The sequence below is a fragment of the Martes martes genome (genome assembly GCF_963455335.1).
Source record: "Martes martes genome assembly, chromosome: 5".
Classification (NCBI taxonomy): domain Eukaryota; kingdom Metazoa; phylum Chordata; class Mammalia; order Carnivora; family Mustelidae; genus Martes; species Martes martes.
Window position 1 is genome coordinate 131,663,788 of NC_137892.1, and position 16,096 is coordinate 131,679,883.

General features: G+C 35.6%; 1 protein-coding gene across 5 annotated transcripts in view; it reads right to left on the bottom strand.

The window, feature by feature from the left end:
• The window catches only part of MRPS30 (mitochondrial ribosomal protein S30), a 735,966-nt gene that overhangs the window by 635,037 nt on the left and 84,833 nt on the right, over nt 1–16,096 (bottom strand). For all 5 annotated transcript variants that reach the window (XM_080804119.1, XM_080804120.1, XM_080804118.1 and 2 more), the window contains exon 2: nt 8,153–8,272. The gene's annotated coding sequence lies outside the window, so the exon portion shown is untranslated. The remainder of the gene's footprint in view (nt 1–8,152; nt 8,273–16,096) is intronic.

Consider the following 16,096-nt stretch of genomic DNA (forward strand, 5'->3'; position numbering starts at 1 on the left):
CTCAACAAAATACTAGCAAAATGAATCCAACAATACATTAAAAAAATCATTCACCATGACCAACTGGGATTTATTCCTTGGATGCAAGTGCGGTTCACTATTCATAAATCAAACTATATATATACATCACATCAAGAAGAGAAAAAGTCAGAACCATATATCATTTCAATAGATGCAGAAAAAGCACACAAGAAAGTACAACATCAATTCATCATAAAAGCCCTCTAACAAAGTAGGTTTAGAGAGAACAGACCTCAACATGATAAAGGCCTTATATGAAAAACCCACAGCTAACATCACAACTCAATGCGAAAAAAACTGAGAACTTTCCTCCTAAGGTCAGGAACAAGACAAGGATGTTCACTCTCATCACTTTTATTCACCATCGTACTGGAAGTCCTAGCCACAGCAATCAGATTAAGAGAAAGGAATAAAAGTCATCCAAGTTGGTAAGGAAGAGGTAGAATTTTCACTATTTGCTGATGACATGATACTGTATGTAGAAAACCTAAAGACCCCACCAAAAAACTAGTGAAACTGATAAATGAATTCAGTAAAGTCAAAGGACACAAAATCCATGTATAGAAATACACTGCATTTCTATATACTAATAATGAAGCAGCAGAAAGGGAAATTAAAAAATCAAGCCCTTTACAATTGCACCAAAATTAATAAAATACACAGGAATGACCTTAAACCAAAGAGGTGAAAGACCTGTACTCTGATAACTATAAAACACTGATGAACGAAATTAAAGACAACACAAAGAAATGAAAAGACACTCCATGGTCATGGACTAGAAGAACAAATATTGTTAAAATGTCTATACCACCCAAAACAATGTAAAAATTTAATACATATACCCACCACATTTTTCACAGAACTGGAACAAACAATCCTAAAATTTGTAAGGAACCACAAAAGACCCTGAATAGCCAAAGCAATCTTCAAAGAGAAACACAAACTGGAGGTGTCACAAATCTAGACTTCAAGTTATATTACAAAGCTGTAGTAAATAAAATATATGATCCTGGTGCAAAAACAGACACACTGATCAAAAGAACAGAATAGAAAGCTCAGAAATAAACCCATAATTATATGGTCAGTTAATCTTCAACAAAGGAGGTAAGAACATGCAATAGGGAAAAAAGACAATCTCTTCAACAGATGATGTTGGGGAAACTGGACAGCTACATGCAAAAGAATAAAATTGGAACACTTTCTTACATCATACACAAAAATAAATTCAAAATGGATTAAAGAACTAAATGCAAGACTTGAATCCATAAAAATCCTAGAAGAGAGCAGAGGCAGTAATTCCTTTGACATCAGTTATAACAACATCTCTCTAGATATGTCTCCTGAGGCAAGGAAAACAAAAGCAGAAATAAGCTTTTGGGACCACATCAAAATACAGAGCTTCTGCACAGCAAAGGAAATAACCAACTAAAAGATAACCTACTGAATGGAAGATATTTGCCAATGACAGATCTGCTAAAGGGTTAGTATCCAAAATATATTAAAAATATATACAACTCAACACCAAAAATAAATTCTAATTTAAAAATGGGCAGAAGACATGAATAGACATTTCTCCAAAGAAGACACACAGATGGCCAACATACACATGAGAAGATGCTCAGGATCACTCATCATAAGGGAAACACAAATCAAAACTCTAATGAAATATCACCTCACACCTGTCAGAATGGCTAAAATCAAGAACACAAGTAACATCAAGTGCTGGCAAGGAGGCAGAGAAAAAGGAAACCTCAGGTGCTGTTGGTGGATTCAAACTAGTACAGCCACTGTGGAAAACAGTATAGAGTTTCCTCAAAAAATTACAAATAAGACTACCCTATGTTCCAATAATCACCCTACTGGGTATTTACCCAAAGAATACAAAAACCCTAGCTAAAAGGGATATATGCACCCCTATGTTTACTGCAGCATTATTTACAAGACCCAAATTGTGGAAGCATCCTAAGTTTTCATCAATAGATGAATGGATAACACACTGAAATATTATTCAACCATAAAAAAGAATGAAATCTTGGTATTTGCAACAGCATGAATGGATCTAGAGAGTATAATGCTAAGCAAAATAAGCCAGTCAGGGAAAGACAAAATACCATACGATTTCACCCATATCGGGATTTTAAGAGACAAAACAAATGAACAAAGGAAAAAAGAGACAGAGAGACAAGCCAAAAAACAGAGAACAAACAAATGGCTATCAGAGGGGAGGTGGGATGGGTGGGGAAATGGGGGATGGGTGAAATAGGTGGTGGGGATGAAGGAGTGTACTTGTCATGATGAGCACCGGGTGATGTATGAAATTGTTGAATCACTATATTGTACACTTGAAACTAATATAACATCGTATATTAACTACACTGGAATTAAAATATAAATATATATATATATATATATATATATATATATATATATAACGGTAGGGGAGTGAACACAGGAAAAAGGATTGGCACTTGTTCTCCCCTACTCAGATCTAGCTCTGGACTCCCCAATAATAACCAAAGAATGTATGAAACATTCTGAATGTGGTATCTAATGAGCTCTACATGAGATAAACCATTTCCTTAAGAAGGGATCAACATTTTTTCCATTCTACTGAAAAACATCTCTTTGATAAATGTATTTCTAAATACTTCAAATTAACAAGCATTTTTTAATGCTTGCTACAAACCTAACATCATTCCAGGTTCTGGGTATGATAGAAAAGAAATAACATTATACACACTGGATTCATGAGAGTCTCACATTTGTTGAGGGAATGGGATTTATATATACAAAACCATTACAAGCACAACAAAGAAGTTTGTAATACATACACATAATAAATAACATTCTGGGTAATTCATAGCCACCCTGCCATTTCTCATGACTGGCTCTCCTGATTCCATATCAAAAGATCTAGGGACCTATGGCACCTGGGTGGCACAGTCAGTGAAGCATCTGACTCTTGGTTTCAGCTCAGGTCGTGATATCAGGGTCATGGACTGGAGCCCTGCCTCAGGCTCCACGCTCAGTGCAAAATCTGCTTAATGTTCTCTCTCCCTCTCCCTCTGCCCCTCCCACTCATGTTCTCTCTCTCTCTCTCTCTCTCTCTCAATCTCTCTCTCTAAAATAAATCAATATTTTAAAAAGTATAATAAAAATATCCAGGGACCTGACCAACACAAAATCCTCCTAGATGGATAAAGAGGGAGGCCTGCAGGATAGGAGAGACTATCCATGTTACTAAATATTATCCCATTCCCCAGTGCATATTTGTGCAAGAAAAAGTGACCAAAGAGATATCAGTATCATACAGTATATTGTGGCCATCTGAGCTTCAAGTTCTTATTGAAATAATGTAATGCAGAAAAAAGTTTTAAGAATATGGGATAGAAAGGAAACTGGGAAGATCAAAGCAGAGGTTTGAGTGAGTTGTTTTTAAAATGGCAGTTACTAGACAGTAACAGTCCTACTGACTGAGGAGTGTGCACATACCAGATCTGTGAGGTGGGTTATACCTAATCCTTACACCAACTTTCAGAGTTTGCAGATTTTTCAGTTATATTTAACTGACGAGGAAACTAAAACCCCAAGGGTTTAAGTGATTTGTCCAAGGTTTCACAGCTAGGGAGAAGTAGATAAACTGGGATTCAAGTGACTCTCGCCTGATTCTTAAACCTACAGTTTTTGCACCTGCCAAGTTTCTCCTAACTCCACATGGGCCTGGAATCCACGTGCTGCACACACATCTCAAGTGTAGCAGATGGCACAGTAAAAGATGCAGTGGAGCAAACGTCCAGCAAACACTGATTAGCTCCCTGTTAGGGTCGGGCACTGGAGGGACACTGGACGTGCAAGGGTGAAGAGGCAGGTGCCAACCCTGCCTGTCTCATGGAGAGTCAAACACAAGATCTGGAGCAGATGGGAAGGAAGAGGAGGGCCTCCACATCATCTCACACATCAGACACCTGCTTTCCTACCCACTGTCAAAAGTGGCACCAGAAGGTTAAGTCACACAACATAAGGTAAGTTCACAGACCACGTCTAGTTCCAAGCACCAAGAACGAAAGGTGTGATAGCAGAAACAGGAAGTGGTAATAATGACCACGATCAAAATATGCTGAGTGTGTAGTAGGTGCCAAACACTCTTTTATATATTTAACATATGTTGATTCATTTAGCATAAAAAGGATAAGAGCCATGTGTAGGCTAAGAGCAGGAAGCAGCATGGGATCAAAACTGGTTATCTCCTCAAACCTTCATGCCATTTTGAACCTCAATAAACCACAGGCCTTTGTCTCAATCTACTTCAATATCTACATATCACCTTTGCCAAAATCATCATTTCGGCAGATAATTTTCATTACTGATACAAATAATTTGGAAGGAAGGAAGGAATGAAAGAACAAAGGAAGGAGGGAGGGAGGGAGGGAATAAATTCCATTCAAAGCCAGGTCATTTACTATCAGGAGCACATTTTGCAGCCAACTCAAGCTGTCCGGCCTTACAGGAAGTTTCCTTCCCAAGCCTTGAACTATTCTTATCGGAATGGAGTTGTCTTTATGAATAGTTACTTCTCCAGTCCAAACCTATACCTTGGTAACATGGACCCTCTACTAGGCCATAATTTATAGAAGCCTCACTGACACTAAAAATAAATATTAACTTTTCTGCATTTATGTCTGCTATCTAAACTGTATGCCTTGCTTTTTAAGCAAAAATGTAGAACTCCTGTACTTGGGGGTCTGTCAGTGGACCTGAACTCAAACTGACTGCTAATAAAGGACAATATCAGGGGCACCTGGGTGGCTCAGTGGGTTAAAGCCTCTGCCTTCGGCTCAGGTCATGATCCCAAGGTCCTGGGTTCTGGCCCCTTGTCAGGCTCTCTGCTCGGCGGGGAGCCTGCTTCCCCCTCTCTCTCTCTGCCTGCCTCTCTGCCTACTTGTGATCTCTGTCTGTCAAATACATAAAATCTTTAGAAACAAAACAAAACAAAACAAAAAAGGACAATATCAGATGTATCAATAAGAAAATGGCACAAGGGGTGCCTGGTGTCTCAGTTAGTTAAGGGTCTGCCTTCAGCTCAGGTCATGATCCCAGGGTCCTGGGATCAAGCCCCGTGTCAGGCTCCCTGCTCAGCAGGGAGCTGCTTCTACCTCTCCTTCTGCTGCTCCCCCTGCTTGTGCACTCTCTCTCTGTCAAATAAATAAATAAAATCTTTAAAAAACAAAACAAAAGCAAAGAAAATGGCACAAGATTTGAACAGACACTCAATAAAAAATAATATCCAAATGTCTTAAAAACATAGGAAAAAATACTCAATGTCATTGGTCATAAGGGAAACAGAAACTAAAATCACTGTAAGGCACTACCTGCCACTGACCAAAACGGCTAAAATGAAAGACTATCAATACCCAGTATCGGCAAGGATGGGAAGCAGATGGAACTCACAGACACTGTCTGAAGAGTGTAAAATGAAAAACCGCTTGTCAGTATTTATTACAACTGAGTGTATATATACACTCTAGTGGAAAATTCTACTCTTAGATAAATACTCAACAAAAATGTATATGTACATCACAGACAGACATCTGCAGCACTCTTTATAATGGCAACATTATTCATAATTGCCAAAAACTGGAAATTATCCCATGTAGCCATGAACAGTGGAATGTACATAGAAACTGTGTTTTATTCATATAATGAAAAACTACACAGTAATGAAAATTGGTGATCCACAACTACACTCAAATACACCACTAAAGTTCATAAACAAAACGTTGAGAGAAAGAAGTTAGACACAGAAGGTTACCTACTGCCTCATTCCTGTAATATAAAGGAGTAAGCACAAGAGCAAAATTAATGCATACTGTTAGAATTCACGTTTTCCCAATTTGGGGGGGAATAATTTTCCGAATTATTTGGAGAAAGAGGACTGTGATGGCAAGGAGGCACACTAGAGGCTTTGGGGGCTACTCATCAATATTCTATTTTTTGATGATCTGGAAGCTGGTAACATGGGTGTGTTCACTTTAAGAAAATTCATTGAACTTTATACATAAGATTTGTGTGTGTGTGTGCCTTTTTCTGGATATAGGTTACATTCCATTAAATTTTACCAAACAAGGAGGAGGTGGGAAGACATGCATGGATATTATGTGTCAATATGATGAATATTTCTCTGTCTTGGACAAAATCGCTGCTAATATCAATGCCTCGAAATAATTCCATGTAGTAAATTCCTCTTAGCATATGTCCTAAGAAAAATTTTTTGTCTCTCTTGAATACCTATTTATGCTTCATTTATTAAGAAGCTCGGAGTTGACCTGAACACGCTGATGCAGTAATTATTTTTAATGAAAAGTTTTTGGCATTTTTTAATCTCCAATATTTATGTTCTTTAAACCATTTTGAGTGATTCTATCATATTTATGTTTATTCAAGCAACTAACATCCTCAAAACCTTTCTGGAATTTATTAAAATGCATGCTTGAAAGTAGTAGAATAAATCAGGGGTCAGATATAGCCTCTGAAACTATATGATAAATTTAGAGGCAGATATTTTATTTTAGAGTACACTCTATAAAATGTCCCTATAATGTAACTACTAACTTTTAAGCAAAAATCTACCAATCATCCATCTAAGCAAACAATTTCAATGTATTAAATACAAATATTAAATCCAAGTAGACTATAACTAGCCATCCAGTCATTACACTGGGCATCTCAGACTAAGCCTATCTCTTATTTGGTAGAGAAGAGACGTTTACACCAACTTCATAATGAAAGGTTTACATTATAAAACCCACAAAGACATCCTCCAGACAAGAGGAAACTTAATTTAACAAATAAATTTGAGCGTGTAGCCAAAAACTCTCATTTAATGAAAAATAAAACCAAATGTAACAATATGAGTGGTGGCAAACTAATAAAGATGTTATTTGATGAGTTTACTATAAACTCCAAATAAAGGAAAATCGGAAAGAACTGATGTGGGACAGAGATAAGTATAAAATGAATAGCGCTTGTTTTGCTGTTGTTTGTAAAAAGCAAATAAATGTCAAATTGTGTAACTAATGGAAATAAGTGAACATCAAATATTTGTAAAGGGGTTGTTTCAAAAAGAAAATCCAAACTGACTTTCAACTATTAATAACTTGAGCTTCCCAAAGGGATTATTTGATTTTAGATTGCTATTGTTGTTGTTGTTACTGTTGTTTAAAAAGTATTGTGACAGACTTTCTCCATTAAGCAAAACAATCATACATTTTTATTTCCTGCCTTACTGGTAAATGTCCCACAAAATTCCTTTATTGATTCTTTTTATTCTCTTAACGAGGTATGTTAGGCTTCCTTTTATTCTATTTTCTCTTTCTTTCTCACCAAATAATATTTCTAAAATAATAATAGGTAGATAATAACGGTTAACAAATGTTGAGTGCTAATTATAAGTTAGGCACTCTTTCAAACACATTCCATATAATAACTGGTTTAATCTTCAAAACTACCTGATGGGGTGGGTGTACCTCTACCAATGGTGTATATCACCATTGTAGAGGTGAAAAAACTAAGGCAGGGAGGATTTAAGTTATAACCCAAGGTTACATAGCTAATGGGTTAAAATCCAAACCCAGGAGTACAAATTACCATGCAGGTTTATTATTTACCATAAGATGAAATGGATATGTAAAATACAAATATTCAGAGGTTAGGTCTATAGGAAAAACAACTTTCCAACAATGTTGAACTATTTAACTCAGTATTATCTTCTTCCAAATTACCACTATTCACCTAACAACAATGCACCCTGAAGTTAAAATAGAAAAAGTCTCTGTGTTGATACTTTGTAAGTGAATAGGGGCATTTGAAGACTACATCATCTAAAAGGTTTTCCTGGATCAGTAGTGAATATTGTAAAACTAATATTGTAGAGTGTCATGTCCAACATCAGAAGGGTTTGAGAAACCTCTTCAAGGTTCCTCAGGGATCAATTAAAAAAAAAAAAAAAAACAACAGCCCACTGTTCAAGGGTCTCCCCATTAGTAGCAGCTTTGTTGGTAATCAAATAAACAGACAAATAATATAAAAATGGGTAGGTACCCCTGTCTCAAAGGGAGTAAATACAATAGCATACCTCTTCTTCACAGTCTGAGCAGATGATCTTTGAAATAAACTTGCTAAAGAAGATGGTCAAGTTAACATCTGCAGCACTTCAAGAAGAGATTAAAGTCTGATAGGAATGATGGTGACTCATCTGAAAAATAGACAGAGACCCATATTAACAGGTGATTGTGTATATAGGAAACACACCCAAAGACAAATAGTGAAAGAAAAGCAAAACATTGCAAGACTGAGCAGTTCATTTTAAAAAGAGAATTAACTTTAATGCTTTTAATTAAAATAATAAAAAATGTTTAAGTAAACTACAAGGTTAAAAGAAATAACTTGTGAAACAGATGCCCAAGAAGCAGGAAAATACTATTTGGAAAACTGTGATAACTTAAAAATGAATACTATAAACCCTAGATTAACCACTAAGTTAATAGAACAAAAAGGTATGGCTAAATAAGGCAACAGGGGAGATAAAATGGAACACTGAAAGTACACTTAATCTGTGAGAAGACAATAAAGGAGAAAGAGACAAAAGAACGGAGAGCATATAGAACACACGCACAAAAAAATAAGAAAACAGTATATTTTAACCCAACAATATAAAAATCAGATTAAAAGACAATGGTCTGAATATTTACTTTTAATAGTGAATAAGAGGGGCGCCTGGGGAACCTGGGTGGCTCAGTGGGTTAAAGCCTCTGCTTTCGGCTCAGGTCATGATCCCAGGGTCCTGGAATCGAGTCCCGCATCAGGCTCTCTGCTCGGCGGGGAGCCTGCTTCCTCCTCTCTCTCTGCCCGCCTCCCTGCCTACTTGTGATCTCTCTCTCTGTGTCAAATAAATAAATAAAATCTTAAAAAAAAAAAATTGAAAAAAAATAAATAAATAAGAGGGGCGCCTGGGTGGCTCAGTGGGTTAAGCCTCTGCCTTCAGCTCAGGTCATGGTCTCAGCATCCTGGGATAAAGCCCCACATCGCTCTCCGCTCAGTGGAGAGCCTACTTCCCCCTCCCTCTCTCTGCCTGCCTCTCTGCCTACTTGTGATCTCTTATCTGTCAAATAAATAAATAAAATATTTAAAAACAATAGTTAATAAGAACTGTCTATTCAGAGACATATGATCATATACATTAAAAATTACAAGGAATTCACAAAAGAGCTGTTGGCACTAATAAGTTAGCAATGTGGCAGAATACATGGTCAATCTAGAAAAAAAAAATTACATTTTCATATACCAACAAAGAAAGATGAAGAAAGAAAATGTGAATATAGACATATTCAATATATGTTCTTTTTTACATATATGATATAATGTATTCATATATTATGCATATTTATAAATAAATTATGAAAGTTCCTAAATACCTGAAATATTTAGGAATAAATCTAAGAAAAGATGTACAAGACCTGCACACTGAAAACTACAAAACATTGCTGAGAGAACTTAGGACCTAAATACATGGAGAAGTATACCATGCTCATGAAATAATGAAGACTATTAAGATAATATATTTACAAACTGATCTATAAATAACACAATCTCATTCAAAATTCCACTAAGGTTTGGGTTTTCTGAGGCTTGTTTTTTTCTGTTTGTTTTGGTTTTAAAGTTCATTCTGAAATTTATATAGAAATAAAATGTACCTACATTAACCAAAGCATTAAAAAAAAAAAGTTAAGGGTTTACCTTACCTGATTTCAAGACTTACTATAAAGCTAAAGTAATCAGAGCAATGTAATTTGGGCCTAAGGATAGACTTACACATCATTACACAGAATCAAGAGTTCAGAAATAGACCCACAAACACATGACTGATAGATTTTCAAAAAAGATCTTTTCAACAACTAATACTGAAACAACTGAGTATGTATTCTGAAAAGAAAATAGTGACTCTTACCTCATATCATACACAAAAATTATGTTAAAAAATGGATCATAGGCCTAAGCATGAAAGTCCAAACTATAAAACTTCTAAAACAAAATATAAATGAAAATATTCTTGAATCTTAATCAAAAGATCTTGTAAATGAAACAAAACACAACACACAAACACACTATGAATCATAAGACTCATGAAATTGAAAACTAATACTCTTTTCTTCAAAGTATGCCATTTAGAAAATGAAAAGACAAGCCATTGACTGGGAAAAAATATGTCCAGTATTTCGGACAAAGAACATGTACCCAGAAAACAAAAAGTTCTTAAAGCTCAGTAATAAGCAAACAGTGTAATATTTTTAATTTGGGAAAAAGACTTAAGCAAACTCTTTATTAGAGAAGATATACAAACAGCCAATACCCATACGAATAGACACCTCATTATCACTGGTCACCAGGAAAATGCACATTAAAACAACAATGAGCTAACATCACACACTCATTAGAAGGTTAAAATTAAAAAGAGTTATAAGTGTTGACAAGGAAGTAGAGTACCTAGACCTTTCATACAATGATGAAATTTAGAATGGTACATTCACTTTGGAGAACATTTGGCATTCATTTACCATGTAAATGAAACATTCTACTCCTAGATATTTACCAAGAGAAATTAAAGCATAAGTCTACCAAGAGACTTGAGCACAAATATCATAGCAGCTTTATTCATAATAGTTCAAGTTTGGAAACAATCCAAATGTCCAACAACATGTGAATGTATAGATAAAAGGTGGTCTATTCAAACAATGGAATATTATTTAGTCATAAAGAAAACAACTACTGATTAACATAATGGATTACTCTCAGAAACAAATTCTTAGTAAAAAAAGAGAGAAAAGGGTACATACTGTGTGACTCTAATAAACCTGTAAAGGAAGCAAATCTAATCTATAACGCTATAAAGCAGATCAGTAATTGTCTAGGTCTAGTGGAGTAGTGATTGGCTGCTATGAAGAGTTTGAGAAAAAATTTTGGAATAATGGAAACATACATTTTCAGTGGAGTGATGGTTACATGGGTCTATACATTGATAAAACTCATCTAAATACATATATAAAATTAGTTCATTTTACTGTATGTCTCAAAAAAAAGTTGATTTCAAAGGAAAATATGTATTCCATAAAAAAGGATAAAATTAAAAAGGCTGAATCATAAGGAGATCTGGATATTAACTCAGCCCAAATAATCTAACTTAACACTGAGGTCATTCATCAACACAGTGGTTTAGAATATATGTCATTTTAAGCTAGGAAATTTTAACCGTATTATACTGAGTGAGAACTGGCTAAAAGAAGAAAATACATAAGACCTGGAAGTCAGAAGTGAAGCAGCAGCCGTACTTTCTGAAGGTTATGGTGGTTAAATACAGTAATGGACTGAGAGGTACCCATGGGATGCAAACTGCCCTGTTCTCTTCCACTCCAGATGTAGCTTCACTTATCAAATACTGACACTGTTGACAACTAATGGCTCAGATACACACCAGATACTTGGTGTGATACCACAAATGTGGGATCTACATAGAAGCACTGTTCCCTCCTCCCCACATACTTTAGCCGTCCTTTTGCAATATGATTTTGGTATCTGAACATGTTTGATTTTCTCAGATTAACTAATAATTCTTCTCTGATCATCCAGCTTCCCTCCTGGACTTTAACTTTCCCAATCCTTTCTGAAATTATATAAGGATTAATTCCTACAATAGATCTATTATGAAAGGGATTAGCAACCTTTTCTGTAAAGGGCCATAGAGCAAATATTTTAGGCTTTGCAGGCCAAGAGGTAAAACCAGATATATTACATAGGTACATGTACCAAAAGAGAAACAAATTTCCAAGCATTTTGTTGATGAAATTCAAAATAGAAGAATCGTAATTGAGTACAATCTTTATAATACATATGTCCTAGTTACAAAATGAAAATTTTGGGTGGAGGTAACACCACTTTTAATTGGGATTCAAAGTTAGGGATCTTATCACCTGAACATGCAATATCATTTAAGCATATTCCTCACTTACTAGGCATTGTAAGAAGTCTATTAGATTCTTGTCTTGATATTTGTCCTTTAGCATGTCATTGAATTGCAGACCAATTATTTCCAATTGAAGAACAAGGTGGAAGCTCCTCAAGTTCTAACTTAAATGATTTTGACATGTGGAGTTTTTTTTGGAATTTGCATCAAGATCTAAAAAATGTTCGCTAGGAATGGGAAAGAATATTTTCAATGCATATATCTGATAAGGGAATATTTGGTATATATAAAGAACTTCTACAACTCAACAAAAGAAAAATATAATCCCAACTCAAAAATGAGCAAAGGACTTGAATGGATATTTCTCCCAAAAAGATATATAAATGGGCAGCAAGTACATGAAAAGATCTTGGGCATCACTAACCACCAGGGAAATTCAAGTCAAAACCACCCTAAAATATTACTTCACATGCGTTAGAATGTAGATACACACACATATACACACGCATATTGCCAAGGATGGAGAATGGAACCCTTGTATATTGCTGCAGGTGGGAATACAAAATGGTGCAGCCACTGTAGAAAACAGTTTGCTAGTTCCTCAAAAAATTACCATACAGTCCAGCAAATGCAATTCTAGGTAACTACCCAAAAGAAGTGAAAGCAGGGACTCAAACATACACTTGTAAACCAATGTTCATAGCAGCATTATTCATAATAATCAAAACACGGAAACAACCTGCATGTCCATCGACAGACGAATAGATAAACAAAATGTGGTATATACCTACAATGGGATGTTAGCGTTTAAAGGGAATGAAATTCTGATACATGCTACGACATGGAAGAACCTTGAAAACATTATGCTAAGTGAAAAAAGCCAGATAATAAAGGACAAATGTTGCATGAGTCCATTTATATGAAGTACCTACAACAGGCAAATTCTTAGAGACAAAGTAGGTTAGAGGCTTTCAGAGGCTGGGAAGAGAGGTAAATGGGGAGTTATTTAATGGGAATTAATTTTCTGGAATGATGAAAGGTTCTGGAAATAGTGATAATGATGATGGTTTTACAACACTGTGAATGTCCTTAATACCACTGAATATCCCCTGAATTGGACACTTACTGTGGTTAAGATGATAAATTTTATATTACATATATTTTACCACAGTAAAAAACAACAACAACAACAAAAAAAAACCTAAAAGCTGCTAGAACTATCATTCGAGCTGGGAATATGTGTGCTGAAAATTTATGTAAGAATGAATATCTCACTTCTTCAACTTTTGATGGCACCTTCGTATATAAAGCAGTTTAACATCAGTCATGACTAAAACAATATTAGTTGTCATTCAAATGACTTAACCATACTATAAGTTTATCATAGAAGTGCTCTTTGGCCTTTGTAATTTTAGGTTGAATTTATTCAGAAATATCAAGGCTTCAGCAAAAGGTAATTCCAACATCATGCAGTGTGCAAAACTACTGGATGAGGGCAGTTCTTCCAAAAAATTTCACTCTTTTCCATAAAGTCAAAAAAATCACAGTAAAACTTTGACATTGCTAACCCATTACATTGCTATTTGGTAAGGCAAGTGAAAATATTCCACTTTTATTTCTGGCAAAATGTTATGGAACTGAAAACAGTTAAGTCTAAAGAGCTAATGAAGTTTATCATTGACGGCATTGGTTCAAGACACAAGATAATTTCAAGTAATTCCCCTGGTAAATAAGTGAATGAATAGCCACAGAGTTTAAACACCTTCCATTTTCATAAGCTTTGTGCACTTGTCCAACTATGTCTTTTTCTGTTCCACACATATTTGACCACCATCAGAAATAACACATCTTAGCAGAGTCTACTTCAGGTTGTACCAAATTAGTGTTTTCTCAACTTCTTTGAAAATATTCTCACCTGCAGTTGTTCCACACAAAGTAGTCATACGGGCTAATTTTTTAGTCAATTTAAACTCGGTATTGACTTCAAGTAAACAAAAACACAGCAGTATCAATATCATCTACTGATTCATCAAGAGCCAAGGAAAACCACTTAAAATCATTCGCTTTGTTTTTTGACTGTTGATGTTGCTCCTACTGTCTTAAGCTCTCCAAGCAATTGTTCTTGCCAAAAGGTTAATAGTCTTAAACAAGTTTATTACCTCTGAATGCATTTCTTTGTTGCTGCAGTCAAGCACAATAACTCACTATTGTTAACAGCTTTCCTTGCTTTGCCAACAAATGAGACACCCAGAAACTCACTCTGATTGCAATATCACTTTCTTTTTTTATTTTTGTGAACAAATTCTTCTCTGATAAGATATTCCATTTTAAATTATCTATTTTTTCTGTCCTTAGCATTCTTATGAGTTGGAAATATTGTAAGTACTTAGTCTGGTAAAGCCGACATAATACTGTGTTCTTTTAGCACAGGTATAATGTTACTGCACTAAAAAACACAATGCTTTGCCATCTACTTCAGTAAGAAAATAATTCACACTCCACTGTGCCTTGAAAGAGCAACATTCCAAGTCTACTTTTCTTCTTTTGACACAATAGGTATGCATTGGTAATAAAAACACACAAAAGTTACAATTTGCCAATATGTGCGGCACTTGAAATATGGTCGAGTTGTAACTGCATCACTAGCATTTCCAGTGTGCCAAGCAACAGGGCAAAGTGATGAGAGTACCACATAGGGTCTCTGTTGTTGCTACAACCCTGCCTTTTTAACAGGGACACACTCATTGACAACACACACATGAGGAGTGTGGCTGTGTGCCAAGAAGACTTTAAGAACACTAAAATTTGAACCTCATACAATTTCTATATCATAAGATATTTTTCTTTTTATTTTCTCTACCATTTAAAAACATGAAAAGCACTCTTAACTCAAAAGCCGTATTAAAAATAGACAGTAGGTTAGATTTGACTAGTGGGTCATCGTTTGCTGACTTATTCCATGTCATAGTGGTTATGTCTCACTGATTGCACTTTGATTGACACAATATATATTCAATGTCAACTATGTGGCAGACCCCTGCCAGACGAAGAAGATGGAAAGAAGAAGATGACATGGTCTCTCCTTGAAAGGTCTACATACGTTCAATAGTGTCTAGGATACAGATTTAACAAAGATTTGCCAGTCACCTACCATATACTCAGCAAGGTATTGCCAAGAATACCAACAACTTTAGTCTTTACAGCCTTTCCAACTTGTCTGGGAAATAAAACAGCCCTGCATTAATTATTTATTGCTGTGTAACAAATTACTACAAACCAGGCAACTTAAAACAACGTGCATTTATTATCCCTCAGTTTCTGTGGGCCAGAAGTCCAGTTACAGCTTAACTGGGTACTCTGCCAAGGGTCACCCAACTATAATCGAGGTGTTAGTGAGGCTGCCTTCTCATCTGGAAGCTCAAATGGGGAAGAATCTGTTCCCAGACTCACTCAGACTGTTGGCAGAATTAATTTCCTTATGGATCTCGAAGGAAGGATATTAGCTTCCTGCTTATCATCTGGAGGCTTCCCTCAGCTTTTAAAGGCTACTCTAAACCCTGTGCCTCCCAACATGGCCACTTAACTTCCTCAAACCCAGCTAAGGAGAAAGAGTCTCCAGAATGAGTCAGCAAGCCAGATGGAGCTTAATACAACCATAACATAGTCAAAGGACTGATCTCCCATCACCTTTGTCATATTGTATTGGTTAACAAGACATAGTTTTCGCCCACACTCAAGAAGAGGAAATTATACAAAAGCATGAACATCAGGAGGTATATACTACAGAGGAGGGGGGTACACTCCAGAGATAAACTGCTATAGGCCCAAAGAGGAATACAATAAAATACAGGATCAAAAGGGAAATGATGTGATAGAGACCACTGGGTTTCTAAGCACCTAAAGAATAAAGAATACAGTACAGTATTGTGATGAGCACTGAGTGTTATACACAACTAATGACTCATTGAACACTACATCAAAAACTTATGATATACTATTATATGTGGAGTAACTGAACATAATTTAAAAAAAAAGAATACAGTATAGACAAGAATTACTAAG